We start from the raw sequence: 25,119 nt of genomic DNA, 5'->3' as shown, positions 1-25,119 counted from the left end.
ATCTCTAGGCAGTTGTTTGGGTTTTTTTATTATTCTTTCCTGTTTGTGAGGGGGAAAAAAAGAGAAGAAAAATCTTGACCTCTCTATAAACAGAAAGAAGAAGGCAAATTGATGGGAGCACAGAAAAGGGGATCTCCTAGCTTTTACAATGACCTCTTCAAAATGGTTTAAGGATGGCAATAGTGTGCGTTAGTCTGCAGATTTCATGGGACCTCGTTCTTTTTGAACAATGAGATACCATGTATATGTACCCTATGTAAGGCATAAAAATAAGTGTGAATGATAGCAATGCAGATAATATTGCTTCTTATAAATAATAATTAATGCTAATTAATGTTGACTCTATATATTGTGGCTTGGATGAAACTCTGGCAGGAATTGGCAGACATGCTGATATGAAAATCTCCACCCACAAAGATCTGCTGAAAGAGCAGTATCTGGTATAAGGGGACCTGCCCTTTTAAGTGCAAATAATACAAAAGTTTTCTAATTGTTTTTCCCTTTTGCAGGGAAACCAAGCTTGTAGCTTTAGAGTTGGTCTGCATATAAGTCTTCAGGAGATCCAGAGGTGGAGCAAATGCAGGATGAGTTCATGTTCCTTATGTAAGCTTATAAGCAGTGTTGCACCTTCACTGGAAATAGCACATGCAGTGCAGTGGTCTCCAACAGTACTGCCCCTTCCCATGGGAAGAGGTAGATGCTGATGCGTTTGTTGAGGACAGGCAATGCCCTTTCCCAAACTGGGTGGGAGGCTGCTGAGCCATGCTGCATGCAGTGTGGCTGTTCCACAAGATGCAGGAAGGCAGGCTGCACAAACTGGTGCCAACAGGGAGGCTGACGCCTCCTCACTAGGCTTTGGTAAATCAGTATCTGCAAGTGTGTCCGCACATATGCAAACTATTTTCCCTCTGCCACTTCCCTCCCACTCTGAGCTGCCTTCCTCCCCACACTGCCCTTGAGTCAAGAGGTCAGTGCTACCACTTCTTTTTTCACCAGTCATGCTTTTCCTTCTGTATTTTATCCTCTGAGTGTTACTTTCCTTCCTTCCAGTGGAGGGGCAGCTAGAACCATTCGGCTGATTTAATGTTTTTCTGGGAAGGAAAGGATAAGACTTAAAAACCAGGATGCCTTCAGGCAAAATGTGATTTTCAATCAAAATTCTTTGTCTTAAGGGATGGGATTTTTCTTACAAGGGAGAGAATTTGCCCCAACACAGCAGTTTTACCCAGATTCCTCTGAGACACAGGGCTCTGTGCGCTGTGGATGTCAGGGAGGATCAGAGACTGAATGACCAGCTGCCATCATAAAATAATCCAGCTTCCCAGAAGGAGAGGAAGAGAAAGGGGTTGCGTGTGGCCTTGGAAACAAGAAGGAAAAGGAGAGGGGGAAGTGCCTGGTTGTTCCTGTCTTGGTGGGGAGCGTTGTGGGGTCCTTGGTGACTGTGTGACCCTTGCTTAGAGCTGTAGACCAGGCCGTTTGCAAGAGCAGCTCTGTGCCTGCAGCAGCTGCCTCTCGGGGGGTAAATGCTAGAGGAGAACTGTGCCTGTGGGGCTGTGTTAACTGGCATTTCAAAGGTGAGATACTCTGTTTTCTTGTTTGTTTATTTGCTTCCCACTGGGGGATCAGTTATGTGTTGAGATGGCTTGACTGGATACACACCTCCTTAGCAAATACATTGATTCAATGTTTAGAGGATTATGTTTCTTTGTGGTGCAGAGTTATTTAATACAATATTTGCGGTAGGCTGATGACACTTGTGATGATCAAATAGAATAAGTTGTGTATTTTTTTAAGAATGTGTTAAACCAGTTCTGTCAAAATAGAGACAATAAATACCAGTAATTGTTTAGTCAGTTGAAAAGGAATAATTCCCCACGTTTTTTTGAAACACAGTAGGTAATGTTTTGGTTGAATGTTTATGAAGAACCTATACTTACCTCTACATTTCTGAAGCTGGTCATAGAGTACTGTACTTGTTTTGTATGATTCTGGAATTGGAAAAACTGGACTATATGCCTGATCATGACAAGGAATGTCTGCATAAAGTAGACTAACTTTAAATGTTCAGATTCCATCTGCTAAACTGCTCTGGCAGGAGTGAAATGCTAGAATAGCAAAGATAGACTGCACCTTCCTTCTTAAGCTGAGGGAGGTGGGCAGGGACCAGGGAGATGGCACAGGTTCTGCCAGTTTGGTGGAAGCTTGTTGGTGGAAATCCTAACAGACCAGCTTGGGACTGATCTTTCTTAACATTTTCCTTAATGCCTTGGGTGTAGAAGGTTGGAGCTGACTTATGAAATTCACTGCTGACACAAGACAAGGAGGCATTGTCAAGATAGAGATAATGTCCAATTCTTCCCATACAGGGAGTGTGAGGGCAGGAACAATAAAAACAGACTAAATGTTTAATAGCTGAAGATTTCTGCATTTAGTGGAAATGGTTGTTCCCTAGGGAAAAATGCAGCACAAGGTGGGAAAGAAAGTGTCAGAGAAAGATTTGCATACGCTAATTGACTGCAGAATAACTGTGAGCTTCTGGTGCAATCTAGGAAGAGCCAAATGGAAACAGAGTGGTCATTAATGGATTAGGTTTGCAGTTAGGAGGTGACTAAAAATGAAATTCTGTTACCATCTTACAGCTGGAGTAGGAAGAACTGCAAACTTAACTGGACCTTCATAAACTGATGAACAGGGCTCTTGATTCAGAAGTTAGCAATATCAACATTAGTATGATGGCACAAGGCTAACACAGGCCTTATTTTCAATGAAAAATGCATGTGTGCTTTATTAGCTGAATAGTGCATATAGAATGGGAAATTACTGTAGACATTGCTGATTAAAAGTCTGAAATCCAATAAATTTTAATATTGAATGATGATAATGTACCGTTTTATTAATCTTAATTTTCATTAATTTCTCCATGTATGACATATTTTAGACTTTATGGAACTTGTTATTTATAATTGGTCTTGTGTCAACAAGCAGCAAAGATCAGGCTGTCTGCCTTTACTGAGAGTTGGCTTAATTTAGTAATAGTACTTAGCAGCTATGTAGTGCTTTAAAATTTCAAATACTAGCTAATTAGTCATCACACAGATTGCTTTAAATACTATCAGCCTTTTATAACAATGAGTAAATAGCTGTTGTTATCCATATTTCTGGATGAGGAAATTCAGACACAGATGGGCTGTTTATGTCCCTGTGTGTATTTATATACAGGCATTTCAAAGGCACATATCGTTTCAAGTCTGTCTACTTGTTAGACCTGATTTGGTGTCCAGTGGTGCCAATGGAAATCATTCTATCAGCTTCAAAGAGTTCCCTTGCTGCCTAATTGAAATACCCTGCAGAAGCCAGCTTCCAAATATTACCCAGCTAGTTTGGTACACTTTGAGGTGGGTTGTGATGAAAAGCACATCTTCTCTGGCTGTCAGAACCCTTACTGTGGTCATAGGGACAAACAAGCACCAAAAGTGATGAGGTTTGCTCAGCACCCACTGAGAGAGTCCTGGAGGTGAGACTCCATGTGGGCTCTGTTTTCTAGGAAAATAATATAAGGGCTTGAAAATATTGATCATAAAATGATGAGATTTTTCATGTGTTCCTAAGCAAACATCACCTGTTGATTTTTGGAAGAAGTAGCCAGGTATTTTGACAGTCCCAACATGTATTTCTGAGTTTATTCAGATATCCAGATGACTTAAAAAATATATCTCTACACTTCAGTGCGATGTGGGAGTTAAAATTTAGATAGATATGTCTGTTGACCTTTTCCTGAAAACTCTAAAACTCAGCAATGTTTTTTTTTTTTTTATACTGCTTTTCAAAACCTGAAGTTCTGTGAAGAAGTAAAAAGGAAAAGGAAGGGAAAAAATCTTAACCTCATGTGTAAAGCTGAAAGATCATAGAAATTAAGAGTAATGACATGGCCAGTAGCTCTGTAATGTCACCTAAATGTGACATACCTAGTCCGAGTTTGACCAGTTATGGGCAGTCTTGTGGTTCAGTTCTGTTCCTTGAAAGATGGAAAGATGTTCCTTGAAATAACCCTTCACAAATTCAGGATCGTATTGTCATGTGTTTTAATTCAGAGTTCTCATTCCTTGAGCATTTACAATGCTTTACATAAGAAATATTTGTTTCTGCAAATGTTCCTGCCCTTAAACTTAGTAGAATTTGTGACAGGTAGCATAAAATGAGTAAAACCATATGGAAAATGTGCTTTTAAAAAAATATATTATTAAATTCCTTTTGATGTTAACATTTACTTGATCCTAGTAGTAAATAGTATAGTATAGCCCAAGCCCAAGATTACCTAGTAGTAAATAGTATAGTATAGCCCAAGCCCAAGATTACCTTAGAGTGGGAAAGCAGCACAGACAGCATTTTCTACACTGTCCTGCCACTATACTGCTAAATACATGCTGCTTTTGCCTGCCTTCCCAGCCAGGAATGTCTCAGTATATGGAAAATATCACAGTAACAAGAACATATCTTGTTCAGATATGTAACAGAACAATCCTCTGTCTGGATGCAAGCCCTATGCTGTGCTCCCAAACAAAGCTTTTCGTGTTTGTTAACTTGCTCAGCAGCAATTGGGAAATGACAATTGCTGTAAGGGAGACCCCTCCTTAGACTTATTTCTGTGAAGAAAAAATGATGAGAAAGAGAGTTGTGTTCCTCCACGTGCCTCAATGTGTCAGATATTATTGGGGCACTGCAGTCAAACCGGTGTGTTTACAGCAGATCAAAGGGGTGAAATGAGCCAGAGATGAAGGCTGCTGAACCAAACCCCCACCTGCTGCTGGCTGCTTGGCTGCACGTGTTACACTCAGCAGTGTGGGATCAATACTATTGCAGCAGCATGGTAGCTGTAGTGCTCAGCTTCTGTTTTCAGGTAACCTCCAGCGTCTGAGGGGCTGTTTCTTTCTGTCCTTGTGAATCTTAGAATAGAATATAATAGAATCGTAGAATGGCTTTTGTTGGAAGGGACCTTAAAAATCATCTAGTTTCAACCCTGCTGCCATGGGCAGGGACACTGCACTAAACCAGGTAGCTCAAAGCTCCATCCAACCTGGCCTTGAGCTCTTCCAGGGATGAGAGACAACTACTCTGGACAATCTATTGCAGTGCTTTCCCACTCTCTCAGTAAAAATTTCGTGCTAGTATTTAATCTTTAAACCTTCTCTCTTTCAGTTTGAAGCCATTCCCCCTTGTCCTGTTGCTCTTGTGAAAAGTCCCTCTCCATCCATCTTGTAGCTCCTTTCAGGTACTGGAGGCTGCAATTAGGTCACCCTAACTCTAGGCTGAAAAATCCCAGTTCTCTGAGGCTTTACTCATAGCTCCTTCCCTGTGGTCATCTTCGTGGCTCTCCTTTGGACTCACTCCAGCAGGTCCATGTCCTTCCTGTATTGGGACCCCAGAGCTGGATGCAGGGTTCCAGGTGGGGTCTCACCAGAGCAGAGGGGCAGAATCCCCTCCCTGGCCCTGCTGCCCACGCTGCTTTGGATGCAGCCCAGGACACGTTTGGCTTTCTGGGCTGTGAGTGAACATGGCTGGGTCACATCCAGTGTCTCATCCACCAGCTCCCCCAAGTTCCCCTTAGCAGGGCTGCTCTCAGTCAGTTCCTCTTCCAGTCTGTGTCACTATCAGGGTTGCCCTGACCCAGGTGCAGCACCTGGTCTTGTTAAACCATGAGGTTCCCATGGGCTCTCTTCTTGAACTTGTCCAAGTCCCTCTGGGTTGGCGTTCCATCCTTCAGGTGTGCCAGTTGCACCACCCAGCTTGGTGTCACCTGTAAGCTTGCTGAGGGTGCACTTGATCCCACTGATGATGTCGTCAGTGAATATATTAAAGAGTAGTGGTCCCAATACGGGCCCCTGAGGGACACCACTTCTCACTGATGTCCTTTGGGACTCTGGGCCATTGACCACAACCATCTGGATGCAACTGGGGAACCAGTTGCTTATCCATCTAACAGTCCACCTGTTGAATCCATCTCTCTCCAATTTAAGAATTCTGGTTAGCTACATCTACTAAAAAAGGAATCTGAATTGGACTCAGGATCTGTATGGCCACTGGCACCAGCCTCCAGCATGGGAGCAGAGGAGGACCTGTATCTCCTCAACAGGATGTCTGCTCTTCAGAGCAGCTGCTTTCCCTGTTTCCTTCTACTTCTGGCTATGATGTTCTTTCTTGGCTGGTGTTCCAGAGGAGACTATTCAGTGGAAATTCAAGATGGAAGATGTTTTACTTTGTGTGTGATAGAAAAGTGACAGCTATGGTTTGCCACTTTGCTGGCAGTTTTATGGCTATATTGACGCTTGTATCCATGATCTACTTTTTCTCAGTCCTGGAGAGGAGATACCCCTTAATCCTTTGGGTCCTCTTGATTCTGAAATTTCTCCAGGCACCCTTGTATTTTTTCCTTGTAGCTTATATCTGTTTAAGCATTTTTGTCTGATTGGCTTGGGAATAAATTGAATCAAGATTTCATTTCCTCAGTCCTCCATTCTGCCTTTTTTTAGCTGTGTGGGATTTGTTCCTTTTCCTTATGTGTTTTTTCCATCAGCATGTTGTTACTTTTTGCTTAAAGGGTATTTAGGAGGACAATCTCACTCCTGTCACCCAGATACAATGTGTGTTTCAGGGACCAGAATCTTTTTCCACACTTCTCTCTCCCCTTGTGTTCCTGCCCCTGTGATAAAAGGGATTGTTCAGACAGAGCACCAGAATTGTAGTGGTGAGACAATTTTTAGTTTGGCAGTGTGATGGTGTATGGATGATCTAAGGGAAAAGCATGGCTTTGGAACGTGACTAAGGCAAAGAATCTTAAACTGTTTCTTAAACTTGACTTGTTTCTCCCACTCTGTGAGCTGGGCACATAGCTTGACTCTGTGCCCCACTTTTCCAACATGCAGCCTGAGCATAGTGGTAAGGACTCACATGTTTCACATGGCTTAGGATGAAAGTGCACTACAAACGGCTCCCTTTCCAAATGAGAAGGAGGTCCCATCTATGGCCAATTTTAGATCCTACTGTGGTCAATTTTGTGACATTAAAAACCATTGAAATTAGGTTCATTTTTACTATGAGATCAAAGTCACATCATGAATTGCAGGGAGATGCATGAAAAGTCAGGTGCAGCTCTTGCCCTGGAATACTGTGAAGTTAACAATATTGGTTTTTAAAAAATTGACTATTATTCCAAATTGTGGAAAAATTGTTAATGGATCCTTTCTAGAGTTCTTTGGAATGGAGCTTGCTAAGGGCAGTCCCCGGCTGTCTTCTGTAGGCAAGCAAATTTCTTATTAAGAAAATGAATAGGAGTTTATTGAAATTATTAGTTTGGAGTCATCAGGTCTTCTCTGGTAGTCCTTCAATTCCCCTCCCCACAGTGCCTGAAGCCATACTTAAGTTTCATGAATCTACATATGCAGAGAGAGAAATGAGATTATTGTGCTAAAGATCACTGTCTCCATAGAACACAAAGATATCTTACACACATACACATACTCTGAGATGAACATGCATAAAGAAAGAAGAGATGATGGCTTTCTGTAAATTAGTGTAGCTTAATTGAAGTCAATCAAGCAGCTAATTTGATTTAGTCAAACAGTACTAATTTACACCAGCAGCTGAGATTTTGGCCCTTACTGGTTTAATTTCATACTAATCTGTTTATAGCTTTCAAATATATGGAGCCAGTTGATTGCTAAACTGTTTATTGGGTGTGGTTCCAGGATTACAACAGTAATTATTTTACTGAAACCCTTTATTTTCAAAAATGCATGCTTCAGATTTGCATAATAGGACTAGACAATGACTAAGGGGCAAATTATACAAAGATTATTGCATGCACTTACGCATGTGTTATGTTTTTATGACTCAGAATGGAGCTTGTTTGTGTTCCACCTTTGGACAGAGGTCTCCTTGTGGCGGGGGGGAACAACATTGTAGAGTACAGAATTACAAAAGAGTCTCAGCCTGTGGATATCTGTGCCAAGACACGATGCTAGACGATAAAATATTACTTAAGTGTGAAGGTGGGGGACTTGATTATGAAATGCCAAACGGTTTTCCATGGCTGTGCTCCCTCCATGTGGTGTTTATTGCATCCTTAGAGCTGAGGCCTTCAGTGCTAATCCTCACTGCAAAACACTTCTCTTTGCTACCTGATATCAAATGCTGGCACGGGGGCATTCAGAGTGGTATTCTGGGTGATGGTTGCCTGGAATTACCCACTCTGAATGCCTTTCCCCATGGCAGAGGATGGTGTTGATAAGGACAGTGGCATGGTGCTTTGAAATGTTGTTTTTCCTCATCTTCCTTTGGTGTTCTCCAGAGAATAGTTTGCATCCATTTGATCCTCAGGAAGGCTGCCAGCAATCTTGTCTGAAGAACCATCTCAGCAAGAAGAGTTTCAGCCCAGCACAGTGCCTGTGTTGGGATCAATGGATCCCAGTGCTCCGCCTTGTGTGGTATTTCCCTTCCTCTGTCAGCCAGTGAGAGCCAATGAGTTGCTACTGGGTTTGATGAGTGCTGAGGGTGGAGGACACCTCAGTGTAGGTTTGATACTTGAATGAACCTGTTCAGCCTGGTTGTTGGTGGGATCTGCAGTCTGAAGGTGGAAGGCTTTAGACTCTCATCTTTTGAGCTGTGCAGCTTCTCTCCTAGCTTCTTGGTGTTTACAATAATTACCTTAATGACACAGACCATCATCTCTGTGCTGTTATCAAGTGCACAAAATATTTGTTGGAGAGTTCAAGACTGCGAGATTTGCTTTCTTGCAGCCAGGAAAGAAATTAATGAAAACATTGCTCTAATAATCCCCATCCCTGACCTCTTTAATGCATCCTCAAAACTCAATGCGTATAAATAATCACCTGTTTTGTAAACAGAGCTAAGCAGAAAGATACAGCCCACTTTGGGTTCACCAACTCTGACAGCACTTAAAGAAGTGTCTGTGAAACAACTTACTGTAACTCTTACAAGTTTGCAAAATGACCTCAATCTTCACAAAATGCTTGTTAAAGGATTTTCTAAAAAGAGCAGCAACACCTGGAGACTCATTTATCACTGTCTCTGCCTACTGGCAATCCCACCTACACACTGAAGAATGACTGCTAACATAATATTTATGCAATAAACCAGCTGAAATGTGTAAAAAGAAAAGTCTTCTGTAGGGATGGTAGAGATTAAAGAACTATTTGAAGTCATTGGTTATTTTTTGCTGCTTGATAAACAGGGAGGATTCTTTTGGTTTCATGGCACAGTTCACTTAAAAAGAGAAAACTTCTTGGTATTCATTCTGACACAGGAAGGCCACCTAAGACTGAGAAGATTTTCCTGTTATGAAAAAGGTTCTTTATTTTAGCTCGTCTTCATGGTTATAAACCATGGTTTCATCTTCTGTAACTCTACCACAGAGCAGGGCCACTGAAAATTTCTTGAAGCCATTTGTTGTCTCTCAAGTCTCTTCAATAATATCCAGAGGTATCCACCATGCAAATACCAGCTTTATAAATCCTAAAGATCTTAAACTTCTCTAACTGAAAAATGGTGTGAAGACTCTACCTAAGACCCAGGTGTTAACTTCAGTCAGTCCAGTAGCTTTGATTATGAGTCAAAACTGCTTTTGTAAAATACTTCTTTCTGCTTGCAAGCATAAGGCCTCTCTCTCTAGGCTTCTCTCTCTCCTATTCAGTGGCCCTGTGCATTGATATTCAGCATGTCCATGGATTCCAAATTTTATCTTAAATCTCGGGGTCATCAGCCCATGGAATTCTTAAACAATGAGCCTATTAGTACAAATGTACAGTAGCTATGTTGGTCAGTTGGTATAAATGAAGAGGGCTATCACCTAAGATCATGTTGGTCAGCCTAGGAAAAAAAGGGCACTCTCTTCAGATCTAGGAAGCCAGTCACCACAGGACTATCACTTTAAAATCATGATTATTCTGTTGGGTCATACATTCATGCTCCATGCAAGTACACCGATTGTATAAAGGAGGAGCAATTTGTATGCAAATGGTCAGCAAAAAGTGACTCTGTAAGGGCCGAGGGAACTAAAGATGAGCTGAGGAACAGAGTCGTCATGGCCTCCTGAGAGAGTTTGTGACTAAGCACATAGCAAGAGCACTTACTGATGGCATGGTCCTTCTTCTGTATGTATCTTCTCCCTGCCCAACAGCTTTGTTCAAAATGAACAAAAAGACCCCAATAAAACTAAAACAAAGCAAAATAACAAAAGCCAACAAAGAAACCTCCCAGGATACACAGAAGTAACATGTTAGATCTCTGCATCAAGGTTTTGATGAGGGGTAGTTTGCCCTTTAGTTGTGTTGCTTTAGCGCTGTTTGTTGGTGAAGAACACCACCAAGTCATCAGCTGATGTAAGTAAGTGTCTGGGAAATACTTCTTCAGAATAAAATCTTGCAGCTTGTGTTGGATCACATGTGTGAACATGAGTTGGGAATGCAGTTTAAAAAGGAAAAATAAAAATAATTGCCAACCTGGGACATACAAACAGGAATACAGCTGACAAGACACATGAAGTAATCCTGCTTCACTCAATGCTGATAAGACATCAGCTGGAGCACTGGAACTGATTTTGGGCTGTGCCTTCCTAATAGGATGTGAGCTAATTGGAGAGAATCCAAAGTGAACAAGGGGATTATCAAAAATCTGCAAAACCCAATGGTAAGAAGAGATTGAATGAATTGGGGATTTCTGCCCAATGAATGGAGGATCTCAAAGAGAGAGAGAGTTTAATAAGGGTCCTCAAATATATGAAAAGCTCTGCAAAATAGGGACTAATTGGAATATAATTTTATCTAGTATAATCCTATGCTGTTATTGTTCATATCAGGCTCTAATTGCATTTTGGTGAATGGTAGAGTAGATATTTAGGAATACTTTGTAGCAATAAGGATAGTGATTGCCTGGAGTAGTAGCAGAGTTTCTGTAAGTCGAAAGAAATAGTTTAGAAAAGGTGGGTAAATATCTTTGAAGAAGGATGTAAGAGCAGATGCTTTTGCCTTGGAGCACCAAAATGAAGACGTTTATTAAGTTGGTTTTAGTGCTGTTTTTTGCTATTATTTTATGGGAAAACGAAACCCCAGCAATGATAACAGGACTGCTAAAGGCTTATGATGATTTGTGCAAATTTTAAGATGCATTTCTAACCCAGTGCCATGTTTACAGACAGCTTCTTCATCCCATTACCGGGCAGCAATCCACACAGACCTCTCTTTCTGATACACCTAGCAGTCTGTAGGGACTGGTGAAGGAGGAGTATCACAGGGTGGTGCCTGGCACAGCACAGAAGATGTGGTTTGGGTTAGTCTCAGTATCTTGTAGCTCAGCCAGTTTTGTCTAGATCATCTCCATGTGGTGTAATTTAAGGGATTTTCTTTTTCCTTGTAAGAAAATAGATAAGGATTTGATTGAAACTGGTGGAGAAGAGATAGACTAGATACTGGCCATATGTTATGCATGAAATGCTACTTGCAAGTGCTACTAGGAACTTGTGTGAAATGCATAGAACCATCAAATTAATGCTTAGTGTCAGCAAATAAAGGAAATGCAGAACCTGAAACTAAACAGCCCTAGAAACTTACCTTCACTTCTTTTTTATTGCAATATTAGGACTAATGAGAGGAAGAAAAATGTGGTAAAAGTCACGTTTTGATTAAAACAGGAAGAATTGAAAATTTACTGTAAAAAAAGTTTTAATAGAAATCTGATAACAACAGCAAATCAACAGAAATGGAAAATGTTATGTCATAGTGCTCAGGAGCTGCAGGGGCAGGTACTCTAGTGTACTCTATTATACCCTGGAGTTCAAGGTTTTGGAGTAATGTTTCTGCCCTATGATGAGCTACTGTGTGCCAACAGAAAGTGAGACCATCAGGTGTTACCAGAGAGGGAGCCTGGCCAGCCAGCCTCATTGATAAAGGAGAATACATACACGTACCAGGAAGTATAACCATTGAGCTCTAAGTCAAGAAGTCAAAATCTTTAGTGTTCAGACAGAAGTTGGGAGTTTTTGAAAGATATTATTTCCTGTAAGGAAAAGAATTCTGTGGCCAGCTCTAATGGATAAGGAAAAGTTAACATAGTATGGCTGGTTTGTAGGGCAAAAGGCTTCTCCTGCATGTCTGACCCTTGCTTTTCTTTGGGAGACAGCAAAATGGGTGCAGTGCTGCACAGCAGTTGTCAATTGTTCTGTTTGTCTTGAAAAACATACAGTGAGAGTGAGCTGCTAATCTTTTCAAATTTCCAAATAATTTCATATCATGCACTCCTGGGAGTGGAAATAACTACGTTACACCTTTAGGCCTTTACTTGGTTGTACTGAAAAGATGCATTTGCCTGTCCTAACAGAAAGTGCCGGATGGGTCACACCCATCACGTGGGAACCTGTGGAGGGCTAACCCTGGCCAGCAGCCCAACACTCACGTGCCTCTTGCTCGTTCCTCTCTTCTGTATAATAGGAAGAAAAAAGAAAGAAGGTGAAGAGCCTTGTAGATCGAGATAACGATAGAATAATATGGAACCCAAAAGTGAGTGTGCAATCAAAGGAGACAGAGGAATTAATTCATTACTTCCCATCCACTTTCTTCCTGGAAAGCCGTGTCTCAGCATGAGTAATAGTTGCTTGAGAAGGTAAATGCTGTGATAGCCAAAGACCCCCTTCCTCCTCTTTTTCCCTGAACTTTTACTGACCAGGGTGTTAGATGTAGGGAGTATCCCTTTGTTCATTTGGTGTCCTGTCTACATCCCCTCCCAACCTTCTGCCCACTCACAACCCACTTGCCTTGTGGGGAAGAGAGAAAGCTTTGATGCTGTAAGCATGGCCAACACACTGGTGCAGGTGCTAGTGGCACCACGGGAGTAGCTGTGAAGAAAGTTAACTCCATCCCAGCCAGAACCAGAACAGATCTGAAGAACAATACTGATCCTTGCAGCGTTTGACTCAATGTTTAAGTTGTTTGGTACCATACTTACACCTTTTAGTTTTTTTTGTTTGTTTGTTTGTTTGTTTTGGGGTTTTTTTTTTGGTTTTTTTTGATGAGGTGTGGGTGGAGAGGACTTGAATGTGTGCTGAAGATCTATTCACTGAGAGTTGTGTATACAAAATGCATTTTCAGGAAGCTCCAGATATGATGAAATTACAGAGAGAAAAGAAAACTTGCTGCAGAACTTGTCCTTTAAATAAACAAGTTGGGAAATGCCAGATATTGAAACACTCTTAGTTTCTGTGGAGATTAGAATAACTTTTTAAAATTAAGATATTTGGTGAGGGGTTTTGTTTGTTTGAGTTTTTTTTTAATAATGAAACAGTTTGTCTTGCAATTCTCTGCATGCAAAAGCAGAAGGGAGCTTAGTTTTAACCTCAATTTCTGTAGCAACACTGCTAGCTTTTCAAATTGCTTGAGCTTTGAACATGATGAAATACAATTATCCAAAGGGAAGCAAAAGCATTCCAGGAAAGGTGATGTGTGTATGGTTCCAGTCCTATAGCAGAAAGGAGTTGAACTCGGCATTAAACACCAGCAATATCATAATGCTATCCTCTATAATTAAGTGTTTATGATGCTAAATGTAAGGATTTATTGTTTTGTTACTGTTTTAGCCTCTCTAAAACAACTTCACTTTGGGGCTGAGATGAACCAATTTATCATATTTTCCCATAAATCAGCAGAAACAGCCATATTTTTCCCCAAAAGACAGGTTTTGGCAAAACATCCAAGCATTTCAAATGTGTTTTTCTCTCATTTCCCCCCTAACCTTTCTGTGAAGGTAAAGAATGTACTTTAGCTTTTGTCTAGACTTTTTGAAAACCAGTTATAAAATAAGAAATTTTGAAATAAAATCTGAGACTTAGACGTAGAGGGGGGAAAAAAAGGTTGGTGGATACTTAAGGAGCCAATGCAGGACTTCAGTCTCTGCTCTGCCACAGGCTTCCCCTGTGAGCTTTGTCAGGAATTCAATTTTCCTGTGCCTCCCTGCTCAATCTGTAGATGGGATATGAGCTTTGTTTCCTCACATTCATCATTACCTGAGTGTTTCATGGGGTGATGACTAGCAAATCTCACTTGTCCCTCTCAAACTGCTACATTGCACATAGATACGTAAACAGTGGAAATATTTGAAGACTGTACTCACCTGTGTGACAAAATGGGATCCTTCTTTTAGAGCACCTTCAGGTTGATAATTGGTCTCTTTTTTTGTTTTTTTTTCCTTTGCATGATTTACAATTTGCAGCAACAACAATGGGTGTTCTCAGGCCATTATTTCTGATGGAAGCATGAATGGGGATATAATTTTAATCTCATAATGAAATGATGACAGATAGACATAAACATATAGCAACACATTAAAAATTCCCACAGAATTGTAAGTCAAGTGTCATCTAGAAGAGGCCAGGAGACTGAGCTACCATGTTATTACAGGCAGACCTGGTAATGACACAGATAATTAAGACTGACTAACTTTATTCATTATATGATTTTTGTTGCAATTACTGATAAGATTGCCAAAGTTTGAACCACTGGGACTCAAATTTTCTGTGCCAGCGCTTTGGCTAAGACAGATTTTTGTTGTAATTTTTGTAATGTAGTGAAAAAATGATTCAACAATTTCTGAGAATGGAGTAAGGAGGAAAATTCACTGCTTTTGAGCAAAGGCTTGAATCTTAACTTGGAAAGCTGTCTGAGACATGCATTTAATTGACCTTGTAAAAAGACCAGAGAGAAGAATAGGGATGGACATGAGGGTTAGAAAACCTGAAGACAAAAAATGGAAAGAAAAGCTTTTAAAAATCTGATGGAGCCAAACTTGTCATAGTGCTCAGTTATTCTTTAGCAGTTTTATGATGTGCCTGCAGAGAGATGCCTTGGTCATCTCATACCAAAGACAGCAATCAGCTACCAGTTATCCATAATTCCCTGCTGAAATGGTGAGGGTTGGAGCTGCAGGCTGCAGAAACAGAACAGATCTCTGGGGTAAAACTGTTAAGTTCATATTATGTCCCCAGAAGCACAGCCTGTACAAAGAGAGGAATGTACCAAAAAAATGAAAGTTGAGTTGAAAGGATGGAGGATTGCAAGGTCAGGTTTGAGTAAGGGTAATCAGTGCAGTGCTACAGCAGTACTGTGACATATGTGTGTTCTGAAGTAATTTCTAATCACATGTCTGCTTGCTGTTCTCTTCTAGTGAGTGTCTGTCACATGAGACAAGGTGTGTAGAGGTCCATGGAATTGAATGCTGCCCTGGAGTAGCCCATAGGTCAGTGAAAGTTAAGCTTTAAATATAGGAAACCTTGCAAAAACATGGGGGGAAAAGTGTTTATGAGCAGAGAATGCAACATTAGGGGGCAATTTTCAGATGCACCAGTATTTCAGCTCTGATCTATATGGTGGATATAGGACAACTCTTCCTTTCTCAAAGGAAAGGTGCTTTGTGATTATAAATCCATCAGCATTTGGTTGCTGCTTTTTTTCTTTTCTCTTCTTAGATGCTCTAATGACAAATATGATAAAAGAGCCTGTGAATCCATTCATAGATGCTGGTTTAGTGTTGTTATAAGAGGTTGTGCTGGCAATTCTGGGTGCTGAATGAGGCAGAGGTCCTTGGGAAAATCAGCTATCATGTCACTGCAGAATGCAGATGTGCAAGGTAGGCTGATATGATTTTGCACGAGGAATCATTAAGCCTGATGTTCTCAATCCCATTCATTTTTGCACTTTCATCCTTTCTTTAATGCATTATATTGTGCATGGTAGGGAGGTTATGAGAAGATTTCAACATAATGCTGTACAATTGAATAAAACTCAAGGAGTTCGCTTCATGGTTAGGATTAGTAGAATAATGTTAATACAGCTTCAAGTGTGGCTTTTCAGCCTGCAAGGGATCCAGCTCTGGCTAAATTTCAGTTTCAATTGCATGTGATGGGGAGGTATGGAGTGGATTTTTGGAGTGCCTCTACCGATCCCACTTGTTTCATGCAGTGGGTTTGTGTTACATTGTGCCACGTATCAGGTGCCTATTTGGTTGTAATGCACCCACGATTGGATTCCCATCCATGTATGTGAGATCAACAAAAAGCCTCACTGAAAGCTTAGGAAAGCCACCCAGAGGGTGTCACTTTACTCCTTGCCTTTATTACTGCAGCTTGCTCTGATGGCTTGTGCTGTGCACAGCAGAAAAACAGCTCAAGTTGGTCCTTCTCTCAAAGATATTACAGTAGAAACAAAAGACAAAGGACAACAGTGGACACAGGTCAGCAAGTGAAGAGCAGAGGACAGCTGTGGAGAAGGACAATGAGGTAGCCATTGCAAATGTAAGGGATCCTTGTAGAAAAATGCAGCAGTGTGAGAAAGCCCTAAATTACTGGTTTGAAAACTTTCTGAGTACAATGGGGAATCTGGCCTCCTGGGTTAATGGCAGGCAGAGTCCTGCTGCATGAGGGTGATGAGAAACCTCTGGTGGAGATTTCACATTCTACTCATAGCTTGCACCATGAAATAGCTGAGGTGTCTGAGACAAATAGCTTCTTTTTCATTTCATTTTGGAATTATTTTATCTTGCTGTAGCAGGAGAAATCCTTCTGCTGATGTAAAACATCTAATAGTGGCACTCTTTTTAAGGAGCAGAGATATGACAGATATTGAACATTATTGGTTTTGAGGCAGTGCACCACTGATTTGTGTTCCAAGAGGAATGAAGAAGTGTTTGCAAAAAGGTGGCAAGCAGAAAGAAAAGAAAGAAAATATATGAAAAAGGAACAAACATAGATAATGGGGAAGGTGCTATGAGAAAAAAGAGTATGTCACATCTTCAAAGAGTATGATGTTTTGTGGAAGATTAGCTTCTGGAGGTAACAGAGGTAGAACATTTCATTTTATTTACTTTGATGTCTTTCAGTCATGTAGAAAAGTGTAGATTCTTCCCCTTTTAATTGAACAACCTTTGCAAAAAATACAGGATTAAGTTACAAAAATAAGGTCTATTGTAGTCAAACAAGTTTTGCAGACACAGACATTACTCAGAAGCTTGCAAAACCTGGAACTGTGAAAGATTCATATGTTCTAAGTGAATACCTTTGCAGTATCTCTTTTGCCTCCTGAGTACATTTTCAACCTCTCTGCATGGTTTTCATGTGATTATCCTTCAGACAGAAAAGTCTCTTTGGTCATTGTCTCAAGTGATGATGAATTTTTTTTTTTTTTTTTTTTGACTAATCACTTGCTCTGTCTCCTCAGAAATCGTTGTAAGTATTCTAAATAATTTCAACGAGCATTAGCTTTAGCAGTCAGCCCTGAGCCACATGGTTTGTTTGGAGTCTCAGGCCTTTTTCTATGGCCCCAGCTCTTCTTTTGCTGTTCCTCTGTTTTGAATAGTGTGAGTGAATCAGGCCCATGTCAGGTATTAGGCACTCATCACTTACCAATGTCAAAGTGATTTAGCTTCTATATAATTCTGAGATCATCATCATCATCTTATGCACCACGGAGAATGGCAGGTATTTGTAAATATAATAAATTAAGTTGGTCCTGCTTCTGTTCTGCAGAAATCAGTGGCCAATCTCATTACTTCCACACACTCAGGTGCTCCAGAAAAGTTTGTGTTTCATTTACTTCTGTGTCCCATACACTGTCTTGAGCAAAGAAAACATTAGAGCTGCTGCAAGTGGCTGGTACCACTCATCTGCCTGTGGAGTTACCAGAATGACCAGGGCTGCCAGAAGTCATCACTCTCAATCCAATGTGTGTGGGCTTGGGGGCTCAAAGGGTAAAACTGAGCACATGGATTAATTGTTTCATAAGCAGTCTCAAAAATTTTGTGTAGAAGGTGGCCAGACTTCCCTTCCTCCTTCCTCAGTGCTTTCTATCACTGACCTGGGTTCTGTTGTACGAGTATTCATTTGTTCCTTTAGCACGTCCTTTCATGAACTTGACATACACCCTAACTTCTGGAGCACTGCAGAAATTACCTGTTAAAGTGGGTGTGGGAGAAGAGCTGAAGTAAATAGGTTTGTGTTCCTGTTTGAGGCTGAAACAGAAAAGGGTAAAGGAGGGAAGGACATTTAATCAAAATTAGGCCTGTTTTTTATAAAATTTTAAAATGCAATTTAATTATTGTAATGTCAGAGAATGGGAAGTGAGAAAGCATAATTTCTTTGTTAAACTTTCTGTGCTTTTAAATTGGTACACTGAATTCCATATGTATGATACAATCTTTAGTATCAATTTTTAAAAAATGTATCAAACTGGATAAATTTGTCACACTTTCATGACAGGTAAAACCAGGATATTATTTTGAGTTAGAATCAACTGAAGTAGTCATAGCTGAGAAGAAAGTTAAAGAGCTGGGAACAGAGCTAAATAGAAGGATGGAAGGTGGCACCTCATATGAGAGGTGCAAGAGAGAAGAGGCAGGGGAGTTATGAATTTGTCCATCCACAGCATGATTTCCTGCTTTCCCTAATAATACATGTAATGTGTCTTTGTTTTTATCTTCAAATACGTCATTGCTAACAATAGGATTAATGTGGTATCAGTCAGCAGGGTTGTAAGGGGTTTTTTTTGCTCACCATGCTTTCCACCAACGCATCTTTGCATATGGCTTATTTTGTTGGAACATGGGGAATGAAATATTCTGCATCCGATTCACCCCAACTATAAATCTGGTTGGCATTAAGTGATTTACAACATGGGTGTTCTTGATTCAATATAGCTACTGGAAGGAAATGATTTGTTTATTTTAGACTTATTTTTCTAAAAAATGCAATGACCTGATCCTGACAGGGGGAGAGAAGGCACGATTCTCTTCCCACAAGTCAAATGCCTGGTTTGGTTTTAGTGGGTACTAACTTGAATTTAATTTCTTAGAGGAAGAAATTCCTTGGTAACCTAGGTTTGTTCATTGGTTTGCTCAAAGTTTTTTTCAAAAAGACGTGCTGTCTGCTTTCCTTCTCTAATGTGCTCTGCTTCATCTCTAAGCAGCTCTTTAATTTCAACCATCTGTTCTTCTGCCACTACATCAACAGACAAGGGGAGGAAATGACTTCAGATTTTCAGCTATATGTATTTTTTGATTAGTATGTCTGTGTAAGCAGCTATTAAAAGCAGGAAAGAACATAGAAATGTACCAAGATATTAATATAATTTAACTAGGTCATCAAAAGAGATGAGTTTTGCCTTAGCCACAAAACTACCTAGAAGTTCTATTTCATTTTAGAAGGAAAGAAAAGAAGTGTAACTTGCTTCATGAGACATTAATAGCCCATATATGAAGAACGGGTCTAAAGACATTTATTTATACCTAGTAAGGTGCTAAGTACAACAGAAACTTCAACTGATGTTAGAACATCATAGAAATTATTTGATTAATATTACCACATTAGATATTATCTTTTTATTATTTCCATGTACAAAATAGTACTTGTGTAGAATCCCATGCTGCCCAGAAGGGGAAAATATGTGGAATCAAATGAGTGTGTGAGCTCTATGAACAGTTGGGATGTGCAAGGATGCCTGTTGCTTCCTTGGGCAGTCAGCTCTGCTAGCCCTTGCTCAGTGCATAGATCAAGTAATCAAGACTTTTGTCTCACCCCTTGAGTCTCTTCTGAAGTCACTAGCTTATAATTTGTACCTACATTTTGAAAATTCATTAATTCACCTAGTTATCTCACAGGAGTAATGCATTCAGTGGCTATTCTCCTTTATGTACAGTAGGGATGAGTGTTTGCAAAATCAGTGTTAGACAGGCTAAGACCTCTTTATCTCAGCCAGATTACTACGTGGAAATGCAGCAGCCTTTCCTGGTGCTGCACACCTGCTCTACATATTGACTCTAATGGAAGTTACAGGTGGTTAGTCTGGGGGACTATATTAGGTAGCAAATTTAGGGATTTCAATAGTTTTGTAAAAACTAAATTTTATTTGGGTTTATTTGAGAAGGTCAAGAGGTTATCCTACCTGGCCCATAGATCAGTCTACTGTTTGTCATCTATTTCCCCTGAGGAAAATGTGAGTTAAACAACTTCAGTGGTGGTTATTGTTAGTGGTTCCTATTAGTCTTGTGAATTCACTTATTTTGCTCATAGATCTGTGGGATCTACAAGAAGCAAGAAGGCAGAAGACTGTACTGTTTCTTAGTACCTTACAAAACTCTTTGCAGTGCACTGTGCAGTATTACCTCACTAAGTCTTTGGAGGTGAAGTAAGGTGAACCTCACAGACCAATGACTTGCATACACAATTAAGGCAAAGTATCTGCAGCCAAAAATAAAGGGTGTCATCTGTGGTGACTAGCACAATATACCAATATACATGCAGAGTCAGTTTTGGTGAGCAACCAGAACAGTTGCTGAAGGCCCTGAAACCTGAGGACACCCCTTCAGGTTGAGTTAAGAAATTATAAGTCATCTAATGTGGGAATGAAAAGAAGGGTAGCCTAGCCTCTGCCTAGAGCCTCGACAGGTAAACGGCTCTGCATAAATGTCTGGATCAATTAAATTGCTTAACAATAACTATTGTGGTATTGCTGCTTTTGTTAGGCTAGAGTCAGTTGTTACAGTAATGAGCATCACATACGGTTTTAAATCCTGACATTATAAATTACCTCTGGTAGCAGCCTCAGGCTCGATCCAAAGTGGGACTTTGATGTTGCAACACTGACTGTTATATTGCTGAGCTTTTATGTGGCTGGCCCAAGGTAAGCAGACACCTCTCTTAAGTGCCTTGGCCCCATACAGGTATGTGGGAAGAGTGAGGTGCATCAGGATCGAGTGCTCAGCTTTCTATTAGGAAATGTTCAGGATACTGTGGGATCTTCACCAGCACGTAGCTACCTGTTACACCCTTTATTCCAAAAACAGAGCTTGTCTCTCTGTTCTTCTAAAACATGGCAGAAGAGTAGGTGGGGGTGGCCTTTTGAACAGGAGCCTAGTGATTAAAGCACTCCCCCAGGTTGTGGGAAATCTCTCTCAGTTATTGCTTTCGCCTGAGGGAACTCAAACTCGCCTCCCAGAGAGTTTCCTAAATAGTGTGTCTATCTGCTCTCTGCAGTGCAGATACTGACCCTGCTGTGGGATGAAAGAGAACTGAAAGTGAACTAGGCTAGAAACCAAAAATAAGACAGTGCTTGCAAGGAGCACAGTGACTTCTCTCTCCAAGGGCCATTTCAATCAAAACGCCTTTGCCATGCAGAAAGGAGATTGTTGAGTTCAAAATTTTCTTCTCCCTGTTAAGTGAAAAGCAAGGACTTTCCCTTCCCAGTGAAACAACTCCAGTGAGAAATAAAGGAGAGTAGCACATACTTCAAAGGCTGGAGGGCTTTTAAAGCAGATGCTTAATGTGCATTTGAACTCTCTAGGGCATGGTGGTGGCAGGCGAGTTTCTTGCATGCTGGCAATGTGATCTGACAATTGAGCAAAAAATGATATGGTGGCTGTATCTAGAAAGAAAACAGTAGCTTCTGCTGTGTGCTATGTAGTGTCTGGTGTGTAGGGGCACCCTGAAGACTCTTGATGGATTGAAGCAGTGAGGAAAGAGGAACTGAAGAATGACCAATTCTTGGATTTTGCTTGGGTAGATGGGAGAAACTTGGTGCTGTTGAGGCTGGAGTGCTTTGTGGCAGATAGAAAACGAGAGGTAAAGGTAGCAGCTGAATTGGAGGTTATGGATCCACTTGAATGTGGGTGGAACTTAGGCATTTTGGTCCTTTTTGGATCTATATTCTTGTCCTGCATCTGGTCATTTTAGTTACCTTTACTACTGTGTAAACAAACCCATTATTTCATGAGTGAATTTGTACCGTAATGTTTGGGGCACGTAAAGCAGTGTAAGCTAACATTTGCTCATGATGTGTTTCTACACACACTCAGAGCAGCCAGTGTTGACAGTGGTAAATATGAACACAAGTGTTACTAGATGGACATGTCTTTGGGCAGTCTAAGCAGGAAGATTATGTTTGTCTGCAATTCAGTTAGTTCAGAAACTTTCAGCTCAAAGTCCACTGAAAGTTGTACCAAGCTGATGCTATGAATGTAGCATTCTGTCCTCATCACCTGGCTGTGTTAAGGCATTGCCACTTCTTTCAATCCAGTATCTGAATGCAACCCAAGTGAAGGCAATGACATCTCTGAAGAAATGGGCTGGGCACTCTATTTAATATTCACTGGTGTTATACATAGAACAAAATAGCTAAATCACACCTTTGGCCCTGTTTGTCATTATGTGATAACTTGTCATCAGGCATTCTACATCCTAGTGCAGTGGGATTTTGGAAAGTGGAGAAATTTAGATCACGTTCCAAATATCAGTGCTGCCTGGAAGAAATATTTCTTCATTTGCAGAAATTTGTACTGACTTGATAAGATGAAGCCTTTAAACAGCTTTTAAAGCATAGCTGATGAACAATACTTTGCAAGCAGGGCTAAGCAAAAATAAGAATGGTTTCTCCTTGTGAAAATTTGCACTTAGTCAGAGCTGGGGCAATAAAAATATTTAGTTCTCAAGGAACAAAAAGATCGAGGAAATGTCAGTTCAAAATGTTATGTTGCTGGTAAAGAAATTACAATTTCTCAGGTTCTGAAATGACACAAAGAAGTTTTAGCACGTTAATCTGTGTGGAATTCAACTGACTTAATTTCTGGTCTTCTGACATAGACAACCTCACCTGAGTATGTGTTCTGGTTCTGGCCAGGATAGGGTTAATTTTTGCATGTCTAGGACCCAGAGTTTGTCTTGTACCACCTCACAGCATTTTCCAGGGATAGGGGAAGGAGTCTTTTCTGATTGGCATAGCATGGTGGAGGGAGCAGTTGGGCGTTATTCAATTTTTGGGTAGTTTCTGTGTGAATTGTTCATTTCTGGTACTCTCTGTCATTGATATTGTTGCTGTTACTGTTCATTTTCCTGTCATTGCTGTCTCCAGTGAATTGTTCTTATCTTAACCCACAATCTTTACCTTTTGTGCCTCCATTTCTTCTCTCCATCCCACCCTAGCAGCAGGCAGAGGGGGAAGGGGAAGCATGTGAGTATGGAGACACTTGGTTTGGAGAGTCTCGTGGGAGCACTAAACTGGGGAGTATCATTCCTAAACCATAACAGTATGTCACTCCAGGATCCCTTTTACTCACTGTACAGAAAGACTCATTTCTACAATGACATTCGTTTTATGTCACGCAAACTTTTAAATAGGTCACGCTCTAGAAGTGTATCTGTCCAAAGTGATCTGAGATGGATCCTACCCCATACATATTTGCTGTTATTCCACAGCCAAGGAGAAGTACCTGTCCTGTGGTGTAGGTGCTGTTATGGCTCCAATAGCTCAGTCAGAAGGAGGGACTATGTTTCCTAGCTGGAAGTGTTCACTGACCAAAATTACAGATAACTGCAGTTACAGATGAGATTGTAACTACAAAGTCATCTTCTCTTGGCAAAACACTCCTAAACCTCATCAACTTACCTGCCCACCTCATCAACTTGCCATACCAATTATCAGACTACAGGCCACTAATGAAGATTCTGTTCAAACTGTTGCTCTTTGCATTCCCTGCTGGGTCACACCATTTTCCCCCCTCTTCTTTTTAAAAAATAACAGCAAATAGCAAATGCCTTGTTCTGATGGAAATTTTCTGAGAAACTGTCATTCATGCTAAAATTCATGAAACCTTTTAAATAATACTTGGCAGTTGTCCGCATACTCTTAGAAAGAGAAGAAGAAAAGGGGTAATGTAATCTCACAAATCATTGTTCAGCTGAAGCCAGCATTCTGGACTTGATTTGAAATTTTTTGATTCCCACCAAAATTATTAGACATACACTACCTTCCTTCCTCTTGTGGTAAAGGCTCAAACTCACCTCTTTCTAGTGATTCTTATATTTCTGAGTTTGTAAACAGCTTTAGGCACGTGCTTGTGTTTGCATGAGTCTTTGATAACTATAGTTAACAAATATATTTGAAATATGGGATAACTTCATCAACAAATATCCTACTAGTTCTGTTATCTCCTTTTAACCTAAGAATTGCTTTTGATGGTTGGATCTTTGTCAATATAATTTTGTTTGTGAGCTTATAGGTGAGTGTGAATGCACGTTGGGCAGTAAGAAGTTTATGATTACGCCTTACATCCTTGGAATAGAAGCTTTATGTTCACTTGAATTGAGACACTGGAATAGAATTAAGTATTATAATGATCCTCACACTGATAGTATACAGGCAATTACAGTGATGCTTCTTGTCCAGACTACATAGTCAGGAATGTTCAGGTACAAATTTAGCAGTGGAGAGACTACCACCTCCTGACATCCTAAATAAAGAGGCAAAAACCATCCAAACTGGGTAGTTCAAGTTGGCCAGGGACATATGTAGGCTACTCTTAATCAAGTGCGTCATTATTAAAAATAATAAAACACAAATGCATTTTTATAGGATTCTTGTGTGGGAAAGCCTTTGGGCCTTTCACAAAATACAACCAAAACCAAGAATTTTGTTTTCCATTAAAAACTGCAAAATATCCTATTGAAATTGGAAACTGGCAGGAGAGCAAAAAATGCCTACTAAACAGCTAGCAAAGCACAAAAGATAGAGCAATCACCCACAATTAATTCGATTTCTCTACATGCCAACCCCTCCTGACATCAGAGTGAGATTTTTCACAACATCAGTGGGAGAAAGATCAAGCTCAAAATGAACTGTAGGAAAGGTCTTAGTGAGAGAATAAGGGCAGCAGTGCTCTCAGCTGTGCTTGCACAGATTGATCTAAAAGATGCCTTTCTCTGAGCCAACAGTAACTGGAATAATGATATTGCCATCTTAGATTTTAAACTTCCCTTTGCTGGAGAAGGATGACGAGAGGGGAGCACTCTGTGTTGATGTTTAGACCTAGGCTGAATATTGAGATCTGTATTTGAAATATCTTGTGGTGTAAAAGAATTCTGTACCATTTCTTTATGGTTTTCCTTGATGTTCTTCTCTTTGTACATATTCTGGCAAACTTTTCTTGTCTCAGCCAAAAGGTGATCAAAATAAGCTTTGATATTTTTTTAAGGGAGTTCTTTCAAAATCTGCAGAGTTGATAAAAAATGCTGGGTTTTCAAAA

This window comes from Onychostruthus taczanowskii, unplaced genomic scaffold (genome assembly GCF_017590055.1).
Source record: "Onychostruthus taczanowskii isolate IOZ18803 unplaced genomic scaffold, ASM1759005v1 scaffold40, whole genome shotgun sequence".
NCBI classification, from domain to species: domain Eukaryota; kingdom Metazoa; phylum Chordata; class Aves; order Passeriformes; family Passeridae; genus Onychostruthus; species Onychostruthus taczanowskii.
This window is presented reverse-complemented; position numbering follows the sequence as displayed.